Raw genomic sequence first — 21,007 nt, 5'->3', positions numbered from 1 at the left:
GACTGGAGGGACATTCATGGAGTAGTAGTCAAATCCTGATAGAAAAACTGCAGTATTTTGCTATGGTCCATACACTCTAATCATGATTGCTTTGACTGCATTGCAAACACTGCGCAGCTCAAGTTCAGCAAATTCTTTTGGAGGAATAACATTGCTCCAGATGAGTTCCCTGGTGCTGAGAGATTAAGATGAAAAGTGAATACTTAATTTGGGTGACAGGGGCTCAGTTTTTTCAGAGGACCCAGCATTACACAGCACTTTATACATTCAAGGTACTGCTCACAACGATTTCAGTTGGAGACATAAATACCAAGCGCGTTGCAAATTAGGTGACAAACAGGTTACAAAAATAGGGAACATGCAATTGCTGACCATCTCTGAAAACTTGATGCGATGCACTTCACACCTTGATATGTGAACTCTGCGGTAAATCAGAGGACTGAATTTTATTCTCCAGGGCTTTAATCAACTTTGTCGTGAGACTCTTTTTCTTGTCCTGAGATGGTCTCAGTCACCAGATACTTTTCACTTTCTGTTTCTGAACAAGACTCTCCCTTACTACAAACCAAATTCACCCTCACAGATGGCCCATCCGCTCACTGTCTGGATCAAGGACAGTATGAAAAAGAAGTGTGTTACCAAGTAAGGAAAGATTCCCACAGTGCATTTGCAGAGGATGGTTACGTCAAGCTGCACAAGCTACACTAGTACTATTTGACTTTACCACTTTGCCACTTCCATAATGTTATAACACAGGTTTTCTTGATAAATAAATGTCTATTCAGGGTGTTGGGAATGCATAAAATCTTCAGAAATTCTGTTAGGAAGCACAATAGCTGCCAACCACAACCACCAGCCCCAGTGCTGGAATGTGTAGATGGTCCTCCTTGAGGTCAGGGAATAACTGACAGCATACCATCCTTTCTGCAAACCGGTATGACAGAAGGGTCATTTGGTAGTGTTTCACTAAATACTTGTTGACAGCAAGGAAACTGACTAAAGAAACATAGTTTCAATCCTGGACTCCAGAAATTAAGTCTTATAATGGGAAGTGTCATACAATGTCAATGAAAGACTCTTGAAAAAGACTATGATAAGACAGAAAGACAGTTCTATCACCTCTCTTCCATTCACTGAGACAGCAGTTTCTGGCATATGGAACATCATTCCGTATATGAGTATTGGCCAATGTGCCTTGCATTTTTCATTAAAAGGGAAACCAGTGACCATGATGCTGAGAATTTTGGAGTGGACCAATAAACAGCAACGAGGAAGGGTACAGACAAACTGCAAACCCTGGCAGATCAGCCTAATTATCAGCAAACCCTAGAGTGTATGCTGCTAATAAAATATAGTTTCCTCTTGGTTACATTAGCATTCTTCTGATGTAACCAGACTAGGTTATCTTAATTTATAAACCGGGATTTGGGTAAAGCAAATTTGAGCTGAAAGAGTCATATCCTCGCCATTTCCTTAGCCACCTGCCTGTTTGTGACTTTTGAGAACTTCTGTCTCATTTCAGAAAGATTTATCATGAGACTTATCCTCTCAGTCCAAACTACAGTCCTGTTACTGGGTTTGCTCCACCGGACTGATGCAACTGTGCAGGTCACTGTAGATAAAACAGTTTCTCTGCTCAGATCTAATAGCAGGAAACTTTTCAGCAGTTTAACAGCAAGAGAGTTTGAGCAAATGCAAAAACACTGAAAAGGTGACTGATGATAGGATAAAGGATAAACTGAACAGTGGTCACTGTGCTTTTGTAAGATTTCCTGTACATAATCCTTTACTCTGAGGTTCTACACAGAACAGAAGTGGAAGGAGTTTTACTAGGGGGAAAAAAAAAAGAAAAAAGAAAACAGAAAACATAATCAGAACCCGTACTGCTATGCAATCAGTTGGACAAACAGTCCAAATGTGTTCAGAACAGCGAGAAATTCAGGAGACTGCCTGTCTCTCCATGTTTAACTAAAGCCATGTTTGCCTCAGAAAGACTACCACTTTGTGCACTTAAAGTCAACAGTCTCGCCGATGACTGTTCATCTACCTTTTCCTGACAGTATTGTAAAGGAAGCTTTGGATTTGAACTCCAGCCACACCAGTTATGTCCCACCATCCTCAATCACTCATGGTTAGACTCCAGAACCGAGCACATCAGAGATGGTCCTGATGGTTACATTTGTTTAGCATTGGAGAACAAACCATCTTTCCCTGTTAGACTTTTGGATAGCCTTTCAGTAACAACACGGTATGCATGAAAACTAGCAAGAGTAAGTGGGTTAATGACAGACCAGATGCAATTTGCTTATCTTGGCCACATCTCAAAGCTGTGATGGACACCCATCCCTGCTGATGCAGGCATTGCTGCCAGCACTCCTGTACCAGCCAAAAGCTCTGAACATATGACTCCACTCTGGGAAAAAAGGCACATTTTGCATCAGCAGCTCCGCATCCTTCAGTAATTATGTCACAGCCTCTTTCAGAACAAAAAATATTGTTCACCCTCCTTAGTCCACTTATCTCTGTATTGCTAAGAGAAAGTAACTTGGATTCTTTACCTTCTAGTGAATCACAAACAAATTGTTATCCCCACTCTCACTGGAGGAACAGGCATCATGACGAGTCTGATGGGGGAAGACAGGACTTTTTTACCTGTGATAAAGTCCAAGCAGGAAATGAGGCAAGTTTCCCTTCTAGTTTGCAGAGTCTGCAGACACAGTCACCAACTTCTTATTTTCAAACCGAGCACATATGGTATGATATAAAAAGCATCAAGGTACTGAGACAATTATCATGCAACTCTAAAGATACAATTTTTACAGTCGCTTTTCAGAGAACAGTGTTGTTATTCTCTTTTTATCCTTTAAATATTTAATAGCAATCCTATTTTATGTGTATTAATTCTAAGTCACTTATAACAAGATTTGCAAAGGTATTGATTTCAATGGGAGTTAAGGGCTAAATATCTTTATATGGAGCCACAGCCTTCATCCTATTAAATCTCTACATTTATTGTCTGCACACAAATCATTATAAAGCAGGCATTATTCAAGAAAGAACTCAATAGCAAGAGAAAAGCCCAATTAACAAGGAATTCAATGCAATTATGGAAGTTTGGAAGTTGCCTGGGGTTGTGTTTGCCTGCAAATCATTGGGGAAAGATGAAAAGGGAAGAGTTTGTTTCATCCCCACTTCCAAAGTGTTATTTTCACTTCAGCTTTATATTTTTACTTTTTAAAACCTGAAGTATTTGGACTTCTATGAAGTCACAGGTTAGGAACAAAGATGCCATTAACTGGGTTTCTGGGGGATCTTTATTTTGCCACACTATCATCAGTGCTGGGGTTAGCCTTATCAATAGCTAAAAGCAACAGACTGGGGTTCTTGTCCATAGCTCTTGGATGTTTGTAGATAATTAAAGTGGCTTTTCTGACCCTAGTCTTGTAGACGTTAAAGTCAGGTCAGCACAAATAATGCTGGAATGTACATTTTAATGCCTAAACTTCTTTCCTCCAATTCCACACCCATTTGTGTGAAACAAGGAAAAGAAATAAGAACTGAGGACCAACAGATATGGACACTAGCTAATTAAAGTAAGGATTTTTTAAAGTACTAAAACCTGTTTTATTTTATTATTATGAACTCAAGTCTTTCCATAAAAAATGGCACTGTAAATCCTCCAGCTAACAACGTAAAGTCAACAGATAAAAGAAATCTATCAGTCTATATGCCTGCCTAAGGGGCACCGAAAAAGTTGGGGAGACAGGGAGAATCACAGTTGAACAGCTTTGTGATAGCATCAAGGCATTTCAGGACAGCATATATTTCATTGCACAGCGTTTTTATGGCTTTTTTAAGTATAATGCTGTGATGGGCTTCATATACCTTCTCACACCAGCAAAATACTTGGCTGTTACAAACACAACGATGAATGTGTCCAGTGAACTTTGAGAGCTGCAAATTCCTGCCTTCCAGTGTGCAACAGTTTTTACCCCCGTGTCAGCTACCCACAGCTCTCTGGCTTGGAATCAGGTTTCCGTTCTCAAGGTGGATTCAGATATATCATGATACATCACTCTGGTGGGGGTGGAGAAGTTTATTTTCTCAGTTTTTATCCCTAACACTTTCCTAGAAAGCAATCAGTTGAGCCAAACAAGGGATCCCAGGGCGACCCCAATGTTCCTAAGACACTGATGACTCTAGTCAGCAGGCAGTGACACAAGGCAGAGATACTGCTTTCTCCAACTCAGACCTCCTGGGAGGGATAGCTGCCCGTACAGACACTGCCAAGGCCGAAGGAAAGATCCACAGTTTGAGATGGACTGGCTGTCCTAATTAATGCTCCCGTGAAATAGAAACATGGCTGAATAAAGTGGAGGATGTTTAGTCCTTGCAACGACTGGGGTAGGGCTGGAGCTGAACACTGGTGAGAGTGTTCTCACTGAACAACAGTGAGAGGAGACTCAAGCTAGGCAGCTGTGGAGATAGCCCTCACTGTGGCAGCACCTGAGTGCCTAGAAGAGACCACCGCCACCCCAACACTGAAGTCCTATCTAAATGGATTAATTTTGCTCAGTGGACAAAGCTCTGGTAGACTTATTTGCACTGTTTATGATAGAAGTAATGCAACAAAGATGCAAGAGCTTGCACTATTCAGCAGGACACACTCCTACCCTCACAACTGAATGACAGCGTGTTTGTTAAACAAGACTGGTTCTGACCCCATCATGCAGCTAAAACAAAATGAAAGTCATATTACATGGCACAGAACTTGACAGTATAAAGCAATCTAAAAAAGTGTTAACTCAAAATTATTTGCATTTTTCAGAAACAAGATTATCTATTTCAGGAGGAAAAGACTACTAATATTGGAGATGGTGAGTAATAAATGCATGCATAAATAGCCAACAGAATCCTCTAAATTTTATTGAAAATGTTGGAGTTCTTTGAACTTTAATGTTTAAAAAAATTCTCTGTTTTGTAATGTGTTATTTCCAGCTGAACAGGGTTAATCTGAAAAGACTGAGAAGTCATATTTAATGCAAAAAAACCTGAAGAAGTTATCTACCAGTACCTCAGATACCACTAAAACTGAACTGTTTTTTGTGGGGGAAAAAGGTGTTCATGGTATTTTCTGCATTTAAAGTACATAAGTACAACTAGAACCAAACTCTCTTTTTTTCTCATGTCTTTGTGTGAACAAACACAAACTATTTAGAGGGATTTTCTTGATATGGGTTTTTTTATTTTTTTATAATTTTTATTTTGTGGATAGTTCTGCCTCAGAAACATAATATAGAAAATGAAACAAACACTTTATTAAATGAACTTAACTTCTTCAAGGTTCTTGCAAATGTTGACTGATTTGGGGGTGAGAACTTAAGACTTCTTTCCCCAGCAAGATCTATTCTACCTTGTAAGGCTTCAAGTTCACTTCAGTTCTTGAATTAGGGGTGAAATTGGACTCAAATATTGTCTCTGCTAATTGCAGTCAGATTCCTACAACAATACACAAGCAATGACCAATTTATCAAAACAAAGCTTCCATAACCATTTTCATTTTGTTAGCAGTAGTTTCACTCACTGCTAAAAAAAGGACAAAGTCTTTTAAGTAAAAGTCTTTTTTCTCCTAAAGTACTTAAAACAAGATTAATTTTTATATACTTACTAGGGGTTGGATTGCACTGTAAGCCCATTATAGCGGAAAAAGAGAGAAGTGAAAGCTCCACTGCATCTGGAGGAGGATCAGAAGGCACATCCACAACTCCCACACAGCCACCGTCCCCTGCAGCTCACTCCCCACGACAGCTACTTTGTGGGGCACCTGGAGCAGATCTACCGCTGGGCGACCATCCTGGGAGTCACCCAAGAAGCCTCTTTATTCCCCTTCAATAGGCAAACAGCAGATTTCTGCTTTCCTATTGCTCCCTACAGCTTCTCTGCCAGAGTCTAAAGTGTCTCCCTGTGGAGACGAAACCTGACATCCACATCCGAAGGCTCACAATAGGCAAAGACATCCTACACACCTCTTCCAGACCCACACTTGGGGACAAGTACAACATGGTGCTCCACCTTCTGTTTTGCTGAGTGACTGTGAATGCTGTTGTTTGTAAAAAACTTACCATGACACTCGCCCCTGTTATGAGTTGTCTTATATGCCAGAACATTCAAACTCAGCGATATGCTACACTTACAATCCATGCAGCATAAAGCTGAATGCACTGTTGAATACAAAATACTACACAGGAGTAATAGCTCACAAACTGATCTTAGATACCTCACTACAGGTGCAGAGCAACTCCATTAAATCATAAAACAGAAAAAAACCACATCCCGCTCAGGCCTGGCTCATTACATTACCATTTCTTTTTGATTAAAAAAAAAAAAGTAAGCATTACACTATTTATTTATCTAGTAGAGTAACTTGTTTAAGACTTTTGGCACTATTTCAGTTAAGCTTTGTAATTTGTCCTGTAACATTTTTTAATATACCACATGAAGAGAAAACTGCATTTCAAAGAACTGCAAAGCCACAAGTTATATAACAATGGCTGCAAAGTGGAATCCATTTTAACTCATAATAGGTATAATTAGCACAATAGAATTTAATCACGTTATATTTCAGTGCATCTTTAAAATGTTCCAGGTACTTTATGCTTTCAATACTTCATTTGTATTTACTTAAATTCTTATTAAACAAGGTTTGTACAGGAACAGTACATAGACCTGACAGTTAAACACCAAATTTCTCATTTTTTTCACTAGTGTGACTAAACAGGAGAAAATTATATTCTGTTTGCTGCTCGCCCCCTCAAACAAACCAAACAAAAACCTCAGCTAACAAACCTATCCAAATATAGTGTTATACAGGAGATAAGATGAGATGACATGTCACTTTGGTTTTTTTCCTATGAAACTGCATGTTCTTAGCAAAGAAAAGAAAATAAAAGCACAAAACAAAGTAAAAAACTCTAATCCCTGAGATTCTCAAAGATAGTTGTCTATGAATGTTTCCTCTTCCAAATCCACTCTGAAACTCTCTGTGCTTACACTTCATCCTGAAGATTATTTTCTACTTTAAAATTTTGGTATCTCTTCCTAGATAAATTCCGGTTCATCCTTCCCGATACAGCTTCAGTATTCCCACTGCTTTCCCTTTTGATGACTATCTCATCCCTGAGTATTTTTCCACATAAGTCACATTTCCCACCCATAACTATTTTTACATCAGGAACCTGTTGCCTACATGGCCAAACACTTACCTACAATGCACTTTTTACTATCCCGACTAAGAAAAAAGCCATGTTTCATCGCCCATGTGAGAGCCTGGCTTACTGCACGCAGCCAGCCTGAGGTCTCCTCCTGGGGCCTGATGCAGACAACTGAAGCTAGTGGAATTTACAGCACCAACGTGACCTCTGCCTTTAACCTTGAAAAAGCTATGTTATCTCTATAGCACCCTTCTTTTCTCTGGTTACACAGACGGATTCCTTTCAGACCTTTTGCAGCTGGAGAGAAGTATTTCAATAATTACTATTCCTCTGACTATTCTAATACAGAAATCTTCCTACACAAAATGTTTTTCTTAGCTGCAAACTGTAAATCTTCTGATTTTTGATCCTTCTGTGATCACCCCTGTCTGCACAACTTCATCCACAACACTAGTCTTTCACTAGTCAAATACAATAAATTGACATCTCTATTCCAGTAGCTCCTACTGTCACCCTCTCCCACTTCTCCAATGTATTCTGCCTATCCTTTTCCAACTCCCCAGTTATGCCTGGAGCTATATAATCTACCAAGAGAAAAATCCTTCTGTTGTTATTTACTATTGCCTCATTTTTCTTCCATTTTTTGTTCCTGTCCCTGTATGTCTGACCTCCATGAAGAAGTCTCAATTCTAGAAATATTCCCTCTTATAAAGTACTTGCTTGTGTTGCTCCTCCACTGCCTCCTCTCTCAATGGAGAATTTGATAAGGCAGCTTTCCCTCGTTCCCTGGCATCTCCTTGGACCAAGCATTTTGATTGTTTTCTACTTAGGTCATGTCCAGCCATAGCACAAAGAACTATCTTCCGTCAAGAAGCGTCTCTTGTTTCTGACACAAGTGCACTTCAGTACACTGCTGATCTTTTGGTCCTCTTAGGTGCGTTGGTTCCTCTGTCTTCCAAGCTAAGTGGAGCAAGTTATTAAGAAAGTCCTTGGTGCATGGAGACAGCATATACACATTGCAGACTAAACAGTGCTTCAAGGTACTTAGAAGCTTCATTACTGAATAATCCAAGCACTTAACAAGCTTTAGGTATTTATCCCCACAACAGCCCTGTAAGAGACCCCTATTTTTACCTGACAGGGAACTGAGGCGTAGGAAAACTACTTATGCTACTTAACCACTGGATATCTGTGATAACTCAGGAACCAAAGCTAAGTCTCTGATAACCCAGACTAGAATGCTAATCTACAGACTATTCCTCCCACTTCCTAAATGATAAGGGTTCAGCAAATCTTATGTATGTAGTTTTTTCCCTTGCTGCCCTTGGAGTGATCTGTGCGTAGATGAGCTATTTTGGCTGGCTTCAAGGCAAAGAAATGGTGTGTCTTTTCCTCCCCCTATATCCCTTTAGCCAGAAACTGTTTAGCCATTTGTATTTTGCTGTGTGCAGCACTTCTAATTTTAGTCTTTGATACAATAATAATTGATGTCCCTATAGCTATTACCAGATGCAGTTAAAGAAAAAACAACAGAAAAAGGAGGAGAAGAAAGGAATGTGTTATGTGTGGTTTCTGTATAGAATTCCAAAGCAACTGCAAAACCTATGCTATTTCCATTACCATCTTGTTTCCTCTAATTCTGAATGTCTTTTGTACTGGTTATAGCTGTATAGTTTATTTTTATGTGAAAAAGGATTATTAATTTTCTATCATCTATCTTTCCATTTACATTTTACATACTAAAATATTTGCATTCTACTCATCTCTCTGAACTCAGATTTTTATGTGGAAATGTGGGAGATGTTGGCCTGTCTACTGTGGATCCAAAGAGTATCTCAAACAACATTTATAAAAATCCAGCATACGTATGGGTTATGCTAGCAGAGTTACATTAAATTAAATACATATCCTGCAGTGGACTTAGGCCAAAATGAACCCATGGTATACCACCAATTTAGAGTATCTAGAAATGTTTGTTTCTTTTCAGAAGCCTTCCTCCAGCATCGTCCCTCAGACCTTCCCATCTTGTATCTTCAGACTTCCTGCTGGCAGCTGATGCAATCATTCAACCCCCCTGCAGCAGCCAGCGTGCATAACAGCACAAGCTGCACCATTGTGCCTTGCTTGTGACCTGAGTCAGTCAAGGAAGTTACACCAAGGCTGCGGGGTTTGGTCTCAATGATCTAACTTTCTCTACCACTGAAAATCTTAGATAATATCCAACATGTAGCACTAAACTAAAATCAAGTTCAAGGTTTAAGATGAACTACGGATCGTTAGAAGTTCTTTTCTTGGGGGGGGGGAGTGGACCATTTTCCTGTGCTATAAAGGCATCTGCCTCAGGAAAGTATTGTCCATCACGCCATACTGCTCAACACCCTTTGCCAAAGTTTTCATCAAATATGGAGGAAAAAAAAATCAAAATTCTAAACATTGCTCTATTCAGGACAATGATATCCACCTTTTCCACCTTAAGACTTTACTGAAGACTTGGATTTTGCCCATGCAGCAAACAATTCTAGAGTCTGTTACCTATTTTGAAGAGACAGCTCTACTATATCATGAAGAAACACTGCCTACACAGAGATAGCAGCCAGAGGTAACCACCATGACTTTGCCAGTACAACACCTCAGAGACAAAGTTATTACGAATTATTATCTGTATCAGACAGGTAAGTCTGCTGAAGTGGGGGGGAAGGGACAGGGGAAAGAAGAGGAAAAGGTGATGAAGAGGAACACTGTTGTAAATCATGTGCCTAATGTTGACAAAAATCATAAATAAAAATTATGTACAGTGGACAGGTAGAACTTTGGGAACTAAAATGTTTTTGTTCCTCATTAAACAAAATTACTCTTTCCTAGGACTAAAACTGTACAACCCCTAGATCTATGTTTCTATGAATTTCAAAACAAACCAAATACTCTTTCTAAATAGCAGCAAATTTATTAAACAGGTTATCTGCTTCAACCTGAATACTTTCCACACCCTGTGAATTGATCAAATCAACCTAAGTCTATTGTTTATATTCTTTAAGTTTCTCAAGGGAAGATGGAAAGAACACCTGACGATGCAAAGTCCATTTAAACAACTTAGACTGCACCTATTGTTTGTTTGGTCCCATCCCTATGACAAAGTATAGTTTGTGCACAGGTGGAAATCTGAACATCTGTTGTCTAGTTCACTTTATCATTTATAAACTACTAAACAATGTCAAGAATTTTGAGAATAGCAGCTTAAAATTAAGTCACAGGAATGGGAAGAAATGGCCAATTGTGCTCCTGGGAAGAAATAGGCAATTGTGTTCCTAACTCATTTAATATGATCATGAAACTATGTTTCTATAAATATATAAATATTACTGTAATGATCAAGTAAAAGCAAGTTTTGAGATCAATTAACTTCTATAAATCTTATAACAGCAAATATTCTACATGAGAAGTTATAGGAGCACTACTGCTACACTGCTGAGGACATGCTATAATGTTACAATGTACAGGCAAGTCGATTCTACCAATATATATTATTCCTTGTTTCCATGCACGTATTAAAGCCACAATGTCCATATAAGTATAAGAGTACATCTAGATAAAATTACCCCAATTTATGGATGTGTCCCAAGCTGGAACTTTTAAACTGGGCCAGACTGAATAAAAGGAAAAAAAAAAAAGACATTCAAAACAAGGCCCTGTATGCCACGAAGTTTGGCACGATCTTAAACCATAACAAGGCCATGAATGAGCGTATGGCATTCACAAGTACCAACACGTTAACATTTAGCTTGATATATCTTACAGATGGCAGTATTTTGCCACAGCAGGGAGAAGATCTTGGCAGGGAAGCACAGAAAACAATAAACACTGAAGTTTTTAGAACTCGATTTTCAGAAACTGGCCTCCATATTTGTGACATCCGAAGCTAATCTGGAAATAAAGCCTTTAATTTCCTCTGTAGCTGTTGCCAAGAGCGCAAGGAAACCTTGAAAGGAGGAGGAGATGAATGAGGCAGGCTGTGGAAGGTAAGGATTTGCAGCAGCAGCAGCAGGATGCTGAGGTGTCCTGCCATGGCAGTGGAGAAAACACTGAAGATGGGTTTCCTTCTGCAAGGTCAAAAGCTCAGACTACCAAAAGTAAAGCTTAACTACCAAAAAACCCCATTATCCAACATATTTGTGGAGGCTAACACTCTAGGGTACTCAACCTTGCAACATCCACAAAGGTCTTCTAGCAGCAGAGCTTGCTTCTTTGTGAGTTAGCATTAGCTTTCCCAGATTCCATCTACCTACAAAACCATCTTAACATAGCCAAGGAAAAGAAAAGATTGGCTGACTCAAAACTAACACCAATAAAAAGCTGGATCTCAGCAGAAACCTCCCCTTGCTTCCAGTATGGCCCAAATGTCACTCAGGGCTGCAACAAAGAACCGTCTTCTGCATCTCCGTCCCTGCTCCACTGGGGATGTGGGACTGCAGGGGTGAGGCCAGGGCCATGGGGCTGCCAGGGCGGTGCGGTACCCTCACTCTCCGACCAGTCCCTTCCCGCAGTCCCCAGGCTAGGCTGGGAACAGTGACCAGGGTCGGCAACGGCCCAGCCATCTCCAGTCACCGCTGCAGGCCCTGGGCCTGGCTGGGAAGGCAGCCCCCGAGATGGGATGGGATGGGATGGGATGGGATGGGATGGGGATGGGGATGGGGTCGGGGTGGTGCCTGGCTCAGAAGGGCCCAGGGGTGTGGTGTGTCGGGGCCAGAGCCTAAATGCAGCTTTGAAGAGGAGGGTAAGCCCTGCTGAGGTTTCTCACAGGTCTCTTAAAGACTGAACACCCATGCCCCGAGCCAAGGCAGCCAAACACCAGGCAGAGGTGGGGAAGTGATGTGCTCAGGGACCTGGCAAGTATAATTTGTACTCATAGATACGTACGCACCACATACTACTGCTCTTCTGAGCATGCAGGCAGCGAATAAACACAGTGCCGGCTTCATTGCCTCCACACCCTGGCCAGCCTTGCCGAGTCCATGCGGGACAGTGGTGGTTCACTCTCCTCTTCCAGCAGGAGGATTTACTCATTATAAATTCCCACTCCTCCTGGAAAAGAGGAGCCAGAAGGGATGGTGAGTCACCACTGCCTCCCCGCAGTGCCCCTCCGGCCACACCATTGTACCTCATCCTCTACACAGCAGAACCGGTAAAATCTCACATGATGCCTGAGAGATTTCCACTTCACAGTCTCTTACTAAAAGCAACATTTACCATCTAGAAGAAAGAGGGCAACTGTGCACAGACCACTTTACAGTTTGATGTGCAAGACTCCTAGCAAACATACGAACCAGGCCTCCAGCCTTCTGTGGTCTTCATAGCAGTGCTCCTTGATCTACTGACTAAAAGCTGCTGGTAGTCTGTAAGATATTACAAGATAATCTCCAAAAATATTGTAGGATTTAAAAACTGAGAAAGAAGACAACATACACACATCCCTGCACATGCAAGCAGTACACAAACACGTGGGGAAAACAAACCTCATAAAAGAGCATCCAAAGTTTTGCTTCATTTTTATCTGTTGCTAAATGATAACCACTGCACTATCACTGAAGAAAAAGGTCTTTGGTTTGTTTGTGTTCTCCAAAAGGTTCAGTAGTCCTTTGATTAAATAGGATTGGGAATCACTACTATAAAGCACCCATCACTGTCGCAGCTGAGCTCCTCCTGAGTAAATTAGATCTGCACTATACGGCACCGACTCAATTGAAAGGAGCTATTTGCTCTTCAACCCATTCTTTAATGTTTTGAAAAAAAATTGTTGAGAGACTGAGAGAATGTTTTATAACAATCATCCTGCTGCTGGTAGTGGAAATACTTTATCGTGCTCTGGAAGATGTGTTGGGAGTTAGTCTTTCATATGAGAGACTCATTTACTGAGGATCTTACTTTAGAAAGCCAGCTTGTCATTTTGCAGCATTTTTCTTTTCATTTCCTTGACCATTTTATGTTTAAATAAAGCCAGTCAAATGATCTCCTCAGCTCCTAGATTTTGATATCTTTATTTTATATCTTTATCTTTTTATTCATTTTCCGAGCTCCTGAAATAATACACATTACTGTTATCATAAGCAAGCTAGTCACTCTGCTACCATGCATAAGCAATCTAGTCACACTCTCCTTGTGACATTTTCCAGGTTAAGGAAGAAAGTTAAAGCTTATACTAAAGTCATAAAACAATGGATTTTGTATCCTGAATTTTTCCTCCTTGAGAGCTCTTCCCAGCTGCCATTAGACATGTCTTCAGCTTCCACCCTGCAAATACTCCCAAGGAAACCCTGCCTGAACCCTGTCCATGAGGCAAAAGAACAAAGTAATCCTGAGCAGAGTGGTACACATCACCTAGTAGGCTATACAGGTAACAAAGTGAAAAGCAGCTGCTGCTTTTTTGCAACACAATGTTAAAGTCTACCTTAAAAAACTGCCCAAAGCTCATCAGAGATGGCTAAAATTCCAATACTTTCTCCAGTGAATTGCTCAATAACTTTTTCCTTAATCTGCACTAGATGAGAGCTTTTTAAAAAATGAGCAAGCATGACTCATTTTTATGACCAATGCACCATTCGCAAAATGCTTTCCAACCAGATTGCAGTTCAAATAAGACATGTGTATTGTTGCAAAACAAAATATGCTGGCTGAACAGAATGTATTCATCTATATTAGTTTTTCTTTCTAAATCCAGCACACTGGGAGCTAAATTAATCTGCTGAGTGCTAAATTCATCTACTGAGAGCTACTGTAGATTCAGGGAAATGTTTTGAGTGCTGTAGCAAACAAGTCTCACTCACTCAGGAGCCCTCTGTGGGCTGTTGGTGTTTTAACCATTTTGTCTGCTTTCAAGCATGCAAACAGCTGATAGATGAGGAAAATGCTCATTGATTTGCAGCGGCAGCACTACAGCCAATCAGCCCCAGAATGAGGCACAATCATGAATCTCTCCAACTATGCATATTTATATGCAGCTGTCGTACCTCCAAGTCTCCAGTGAATACAAAGTGCTTGTGTGGCCACCAAGATGCACAATGCTATCCTGCAGCCTGCTCTCACTTAACTACAGTAGAGGAAGATGGAATATACAGAAACACATTTCATTTTCCCTAGCTAGGCTACCCCAATAACGTACATGTCTAACATGAGTATACTATACTCCCATAAATTCTTAATCCAGAGGCATTTTCAAAGGGCTAAATCATTTTAAAGGAAAGAAACATCTTGAAAGAATATATTTTCAGTAGGGTAGGCTGAGCTACAACAATATAGTAACACAGACAAGCTGTCTTGCTAATAGTGTCAAAAAGCCCCATGGTATTGAGGAAAGGGTAAGAGAAAGAACCTTCCCTTGTGCTAACTACAGTGGTGATGCACAGGCAGCACACAGGGGCACAAGATGTATCTTGTGAATGTAACTCCTCAACTCAGAAATGGGGGACAGGGGTTAGGAAGAGTGACACGGGGTTTTTCTTTTAGCTTAGCAAACTTTAAGAGTTGAAAACATACCAAAAAAGGTGGAGCTGAAAAAGAGAGGTCCTAGTAGAAACACAGATAGAGAAATGGCTCTGTGAAAAAGAAAAAACAGAGATCTGGCACTTGGCAGAAGGCTACTGAAGTGAATGCATCAAGGATTCGGGGGGCTGGCTCGTCTATTTAATGGTCAAGCTATTAGGTGACTACTGAACTAGAATGACATTGTAAGTTGTTTCCTACAGTGTATGAGCCTGATTTCACACAAAGCTTCTGCAGACTTCTATCAGAAGAAAGCCAGTGCTGGAACCCAAATTGTGCAACATCCAAAAGGAGTTGAAACAAAGCCTATAGCCTCCATGTACAGGTGAATGTGGCTGCCTCTGGTCAGGCTCCCCACAGCTGGACTCACTGGCCCATCCCCTTGAGGAAAGTCTACCCTAGGAGCTCCCTTGGGTTACTAAGTTACACAGAAAACTTACCCTCCCAAGTTAAGTTGGACCTTGCTGCTCAGGCAAAGTCACACTTGCAAACAAGGGTGCACACAAAAGGTTGAAATCTAAAATCAATACAATCCAAAACCATAAATAAAAATCATATTTATATATTTTCTTAAAACGTCTTCATCGAGTTGCTGGAAATATTTACATTTGCTACCACCTTGCAAGCAAGCCACACTAAGACATAAAAGGGGGAAAAAAACAGGATAGAGTATTTTCACATCTGGTATTTACAATTGAAAAAGAGTACAATCAAGTTTTATTTATTGTGGCAATCACATATAAACTTAACTCCTACTATGAAATTATTCTCATATTTTCAGTTTCAAAGAACAATAGAAAAAGACTTCCACTAAATGCCAAAAAGAAATCTCCTACATAGTATATATGTGCTAAATAAAACTGCTAATCTGAGAAAGATTGTTACAGAAATCTACATCATTGTAAGATCAAACTCCAAGTGGTATTGTATCAAAATGATGAAAATCTTGTATGGATCAGGAAATGAAGCAAATGGACCTATTTTATCTTCAAGTTTATTACTGAAAATGGGTTTTATGATTTGCTGTGCATAGTTAAAGTGCTAGCCAGACAAATTACAGCTGCTCTTTTAACCTGAACATAAGATGGCACAGTTCCAGCCAATCTGAAGTATGGTTTCTAGGCAGGATGTCAAATCTCAGCCCCCTGGGTTCCAGAATGATGGATTGAACCTTGAAAGTTGCAGCAGAGCAGCATATGTGATTTCTGTACTGTATTTTGATCACTCATGAATATATTAAAGCATGTCCATGCATGTTATTCAAAGTTTCGGTTTATTGTTTTAAACTATCATTCAGGGAAAAAAAGAAGTAATTTTTTCCAAAGGCAAAGAAACAAATACTAAAAATGCAATGCTAATTTAAAGGTAAAAGAACTGCTTATAAATTTGTTTTTTCTTTGTTTACTGAAGAGGACATTAGGTAATGATGCACCATTTTAGAAGCCAGATCTCCTCACACAACTATGGGCATATACTGCCTACAAATGAAAAAAAAAAAGAAAGAAGCTGTACTTTTTGCATTATCAACTGCTGCAAGTACATGACAACTATTAATCTTTTTTAAAACAGTTTTTGGCATGCAAATACACTGTCCAAATGTTAGACATCAGCCACAGTTCTCCACCTGCTCATTCTGATGCTCCAAATGTTGCCATACGACCACTTCCTTAATTTATTTTCCTCTCTTCTGTGTCCCTTTTACTTTCAAGAACTGTTTCCTTACAAAATCATAATTAAAGCAAGGAAAGATATCCCCAAAAATGCCCCTTAGCAAGCTGGGGGAAGGTGGAGGATACTAATATCATACGTGGAGAGTATTGTGCAGTTCACTCTGGTTGCGTGCTTGGGGAGAGGCTCCTTGGGCAGGCACCGTCTCCTGCTGTGTGCTGTGTCACACCTAGCACACTGAGGGGCTCTGGGCTCAGCTTGTGAGTTCCATCACAGGACAAGAAATAAATGTTAGCAACATCACCATACTGCACGCTAAACCCCACTGGTCTTCAGCTGACCAAGATGCACGTAAATATGCACTGTAAAGTTTACAGGATCAGGGGCAGAGCAAAGTTCCTAAAAGGCTGGGGCAACTTCAAGGGGAACACACACTTTTAGCAGAAGTAAAGACAAAAACAAAGAGTGGAAAGTCAAGACATCTTATGAACGATTTGCACAACTCAGCATTTTAAAAGCTCCTAATTTACATATTGTTCAGCTAGTTAATGTCTGCCTCCAGGACATGTTTTTAAACGTGGTATTAACATTGTGAATTTTCTGCTTTTTCAACTTCTGTGGTTTTACCCTTCAGAATCATCCATTTTATGATGATAATAAAAAAAATACCTTTGATTTTAATTTAGTAACAGTGTTACCAATTTCTAGCTTAAGAATGGTTTTAAATACTACCCTAAATACATAGTATCTATATATTTTACATCATGGAAAGGCAAATAATACAATTTCAGAATCTGGTTAATTTGTGTTTCTGTAAGATTATTAGTTTAAAATAACCTATAAAGTTCTTACATTGGCCAAGACCGTATTATAGACTCACACAGAAGACTGGGGCAGGAAGGCACCTCTGGATATTGCCTGGACCAACTCTGCTCAGAGCAGGGTCAGCCAGAGCAGGCTGCTCAGGGCCGTGTCCAGTTGGGTTTTAAATGTCTCCAAGGATGGAGCCTCCAGAGCCTCTCTGAGCATCTTGTTTCAGTGTTGACCATCCTCCACAGTAAAAAGTTGTGGTTTTAAAAATTATTTTAAAATGGAAATGCCTCTTGTCTTTTCACTGAATACCACTGAGAAGCGTCTGGCTCCATCTTCTGTACTGCATCACACCAGGTTTGTATACACATCATGCACATAATGTGTTGTATTTAAACATAAGAGATTAAAATGGCTAAAGTTCATTAGCTTGCAAACATGCCTTCCTATCTTTCCAGTTAATTTTTAGCATGTAGTTGAGGGCATGACACCAAGAACAACAAAATAAGGAAACTAATAAAGATGTACTAACTTAAAGAAAAGATGGCAGAAATACTTATTATCTTAGTGTCCTGATCTTTGCTCATAAGTATGTACAGAGAAACCAGAAATGACGGGGTGAGATTCAGTGTAGATCTTCAGGGTTTAAAAATACTAGATTTTTTTTTAAGTTTCAAAGGAAATTAAGCTCTGAGATTACTTTAAAACCTAAGGCATTTCAGGTGTGAAAAGCAACCCCTTTAGTTTTTTGTTTGTTCTTTAAACAGTGCTGTGGACTACAAAATAGGTTTTAAAATTTTACTGCATTGACAGTAAAACATACATAAACATTTTAAGTTTCTAACATCACCTTTGCCGCTACTGAACTTTTCGTAAGAAGGGCTATGAAGAAAACACCTCTTAAATTGAAAACATAATTACACTGAAGTTAAAAGGAAGTTTCAGTCAATTTCAAAATCAATTCAACAGATATTTTTAATAAAGGTGTGGAAAATTAAGAATGTGACTGTCAGACATTACTTGGAATTTGCAGGCTTTTGCAAATTTGTATTTTTGAAATTTGATTGACTCTATATCCAAACAAATGGTTACCAGACAAGCTACATCACTAAGCAGTTCACCTTTTTATTAATGTCATAAATCTGTGTATGTTTCCATGATATGCAGCCCATAAATAAATCTACCAACAGTTAGGCAAAGCTATTAATTTAGCTATAACATTTGACATGAGGAGCATTATAGTTAATTGATTATAGCCTACATCAAAAATAATTTTGAATGAAATCTGTCCAGTGTAAGCTGCTGCTGCTGTTGGCCATTAAACTCCTTCACTCAATGAATCACCATGAACAAATGACCTCAACAGTTCCCCAACAATAATATGAATTTGTCTTTTATTTGTAATTGGATCATTTGGTATTTTAACTGGCCAACTTTCCAGGCTTAGGATCCTACACTTTATCATCCTTATGTTTAATTTGGTGCCAAGCACTGAACATTTGTTTCTTGGTTATTTCATTCTTTGACGTCTTACAAAACTGGGAGACTGAAGTCGTATTTACTAAAAGTTAAAGCAGAGAGGGCACAGCAGCAGCAACTCCTCCAAACTGCCTTTCCAACACTTCTGGGAAACAAAAGCAGACAAAACAGACAAAAGACTACGCACCTTTCTGCCTGTTCAGCCATCAGATAGTCTACTGAATAAGGTACAAGCTGCAGAGGTTGGATCCCTCTATGATGCAGACACAGGGACTACGAACATTTCAGTCTAAACATGGGCAACCGAGCAGTTGTCAGGAGATGGCTTCAGGCCTCCGCCAAGCCAAACCAAACAGGCAGCTTTCTTCTGTGTGCCACAGACTCTGACTCAGGCTTTTGCTTATCACACCCCTGCAATGAAATTCTGATTCTGCTGAAGTCAATGACAAAAGTCTTGTTCAACAGGGCCAAAATTTTGCCTAAGTTTATTACTGACTTTATAGCAGTGACAAAATCCGATATCCTATTACCAAATTCTTAAGACACCAGCTGCCTTCCTGTTTAGGATCACACGTTAACATAATGTTTTTCCAATTATTAAATAGATATTTGTAGCCATAAAAGGGAAACCAAAGAAGAAATAAAAAAGGAAAGCAAAAACCAAATAAAGGACAACTGCTAACAGTTAGCATGTATGCTCTAAGTACAACAAATGAATTTTCCAACGTAAAGGCACTAATTTATTACCAAAATGCTTCTTTCCTTTGGATGGAAACTAAGTTCTCTTTTGTCTTTTTTTTTTTTCCCTTTTTATTTTATTCTTTGTTACTATTCATTATCATTAAATTTCCTGTAATTAAGACTGCTGAATTAAAAACACATGGCTGCTTGTGAAGCCAATACTTCTCAACATACTGAAATCCCAGAACCATGTTTAGCCATGAAAGAGCAGATCAGTTTTCATTATTGCTATAGGATTTATTAAAACTTAGTATAGTACAGCTACAAGTTCTATCTACTGCCCAATCACGCAGTTACTGTACCTGTGAGTATAAACGCTGCACAACTTGAAAGTCATCTTACAGAACATGACATTGCAATGTAAAAATCCAATTCCCAAAATGTGTGCTGATTTTACTTCCAACAGACAGTCCATATAATAAGCTCAGGATATCCATTATTTTAAACTAACTCAAAAACACTGAGTTTTATGAGACAAAATCGAGGAAACACTGCTGAAGCAATATATTTCTAGACCTCACTGACTCAATAATTTTCCAAGAATATAGTTTACCTGCCACTTCCACATTTTTATATGGTTGGCTTTACCATTTTGCAATTGTAGTTTATAACGCATTATTTACCCCAACCTGCACCTGTCAGAGTCCTGTCTGGCTTCACCTTCCACCTGCAGACCTAAAGAAAAATTGCTTCTTTAAATAAATTTTTCGTATCACAGTAATGAAATACTATATAATTCTTTTCAAGTAATATGGCAGCTTGTTTCAAAGAAACAGAGAATCATTGTGCCTAGAGAGAGATGCTGTCTAAAGATATTGTAAATACTTGTCCTCACAGCTTCTGATGAGGCCAACTTGCTGTGAAATGCCATTCTTCAGCTACACAGGGCATTTCAGACCGTGTCTGGTTTTCACCTCCAGTCCTACTCTCTGATATGTAATAGATTTCTTCATATGTTATCTGACTGGCATTTAGAATAATGCATTACAGTAGGTTTTGCAGGATGCCGTTTGTGTATTCATAATGAGTAGAAAAAAGCAGGAACAAACTTTAAGTACTGTGTGAAGAACAAAGGACAATCCTTTGAGTACAATCTCCTTTTCAACTTTCTTATTTCATATGCTCAGGTTATTTTTTGAAACAAACTCCCACAAAAATGGCAGCTTTTGCATCCTTCTTATGATGAGCACTGCACTGTGTAAAGGCACCAGCCAACTTCTATATTTAGTTTCATCCTTCAGATATGATATTGACATTTTCTTAAATTTCTAATAAAAGCTATAATGATTTAAGAGTTGGTCTCCAGGAATAAAACTGACTAAAATGTATCTCCAGATACATAAGTGAGAATTTTGCAATGTACAAACTTTCAGCAAATATCATAGGGCAATATGGTCTCTGTGACACACAACTTGTTCTTCCCAGCTTAAAATACAGGAGAAGGATCATTGTTTAGAGTCACGTAGCACTGTCCATAATGAAAAAGTGGTGCAGATTTCAAAGCATAAGACGACCGGGCACTACTTCAAACCTTGGAGAAGAGAGTGAGGTGCTTTAGACCAGTG

General features: G+C 39.3%; 1 long non-coding RNA gene across 3 annotated transcripts in view; it reads right to left on the bottom strand.

Annotated features, from left to right (window-relative positions):
- LOC143167147 (uncharacterized) overlaps positions 1-21,007 on the bottom strand; it is a 190,216-nt gene that overhangs the window by 67,066 nt on the left and 102,143 nt on the right. The window lies entirely within an intron of this gene.

This window comes from Aptenodytes patagonicus, chromosome 1 (genome assembly GCF_965638725.1).
Source record: "Aptenodytes patagonicus chromosome 1, bAptPat1.pri.cur, whole genome shotgun sequence".
Taxonomy (NCBI): domain Eukaryota; kingdom Metazoa; phylum Chordata; class Aves; order Sphenisciformes; family Spheniscidae; genus Aptenodytes; species Aptenodytes patagonicus.
This window is presented reverse-complemented; position numbering and strand designations above follow the sequence as displayed.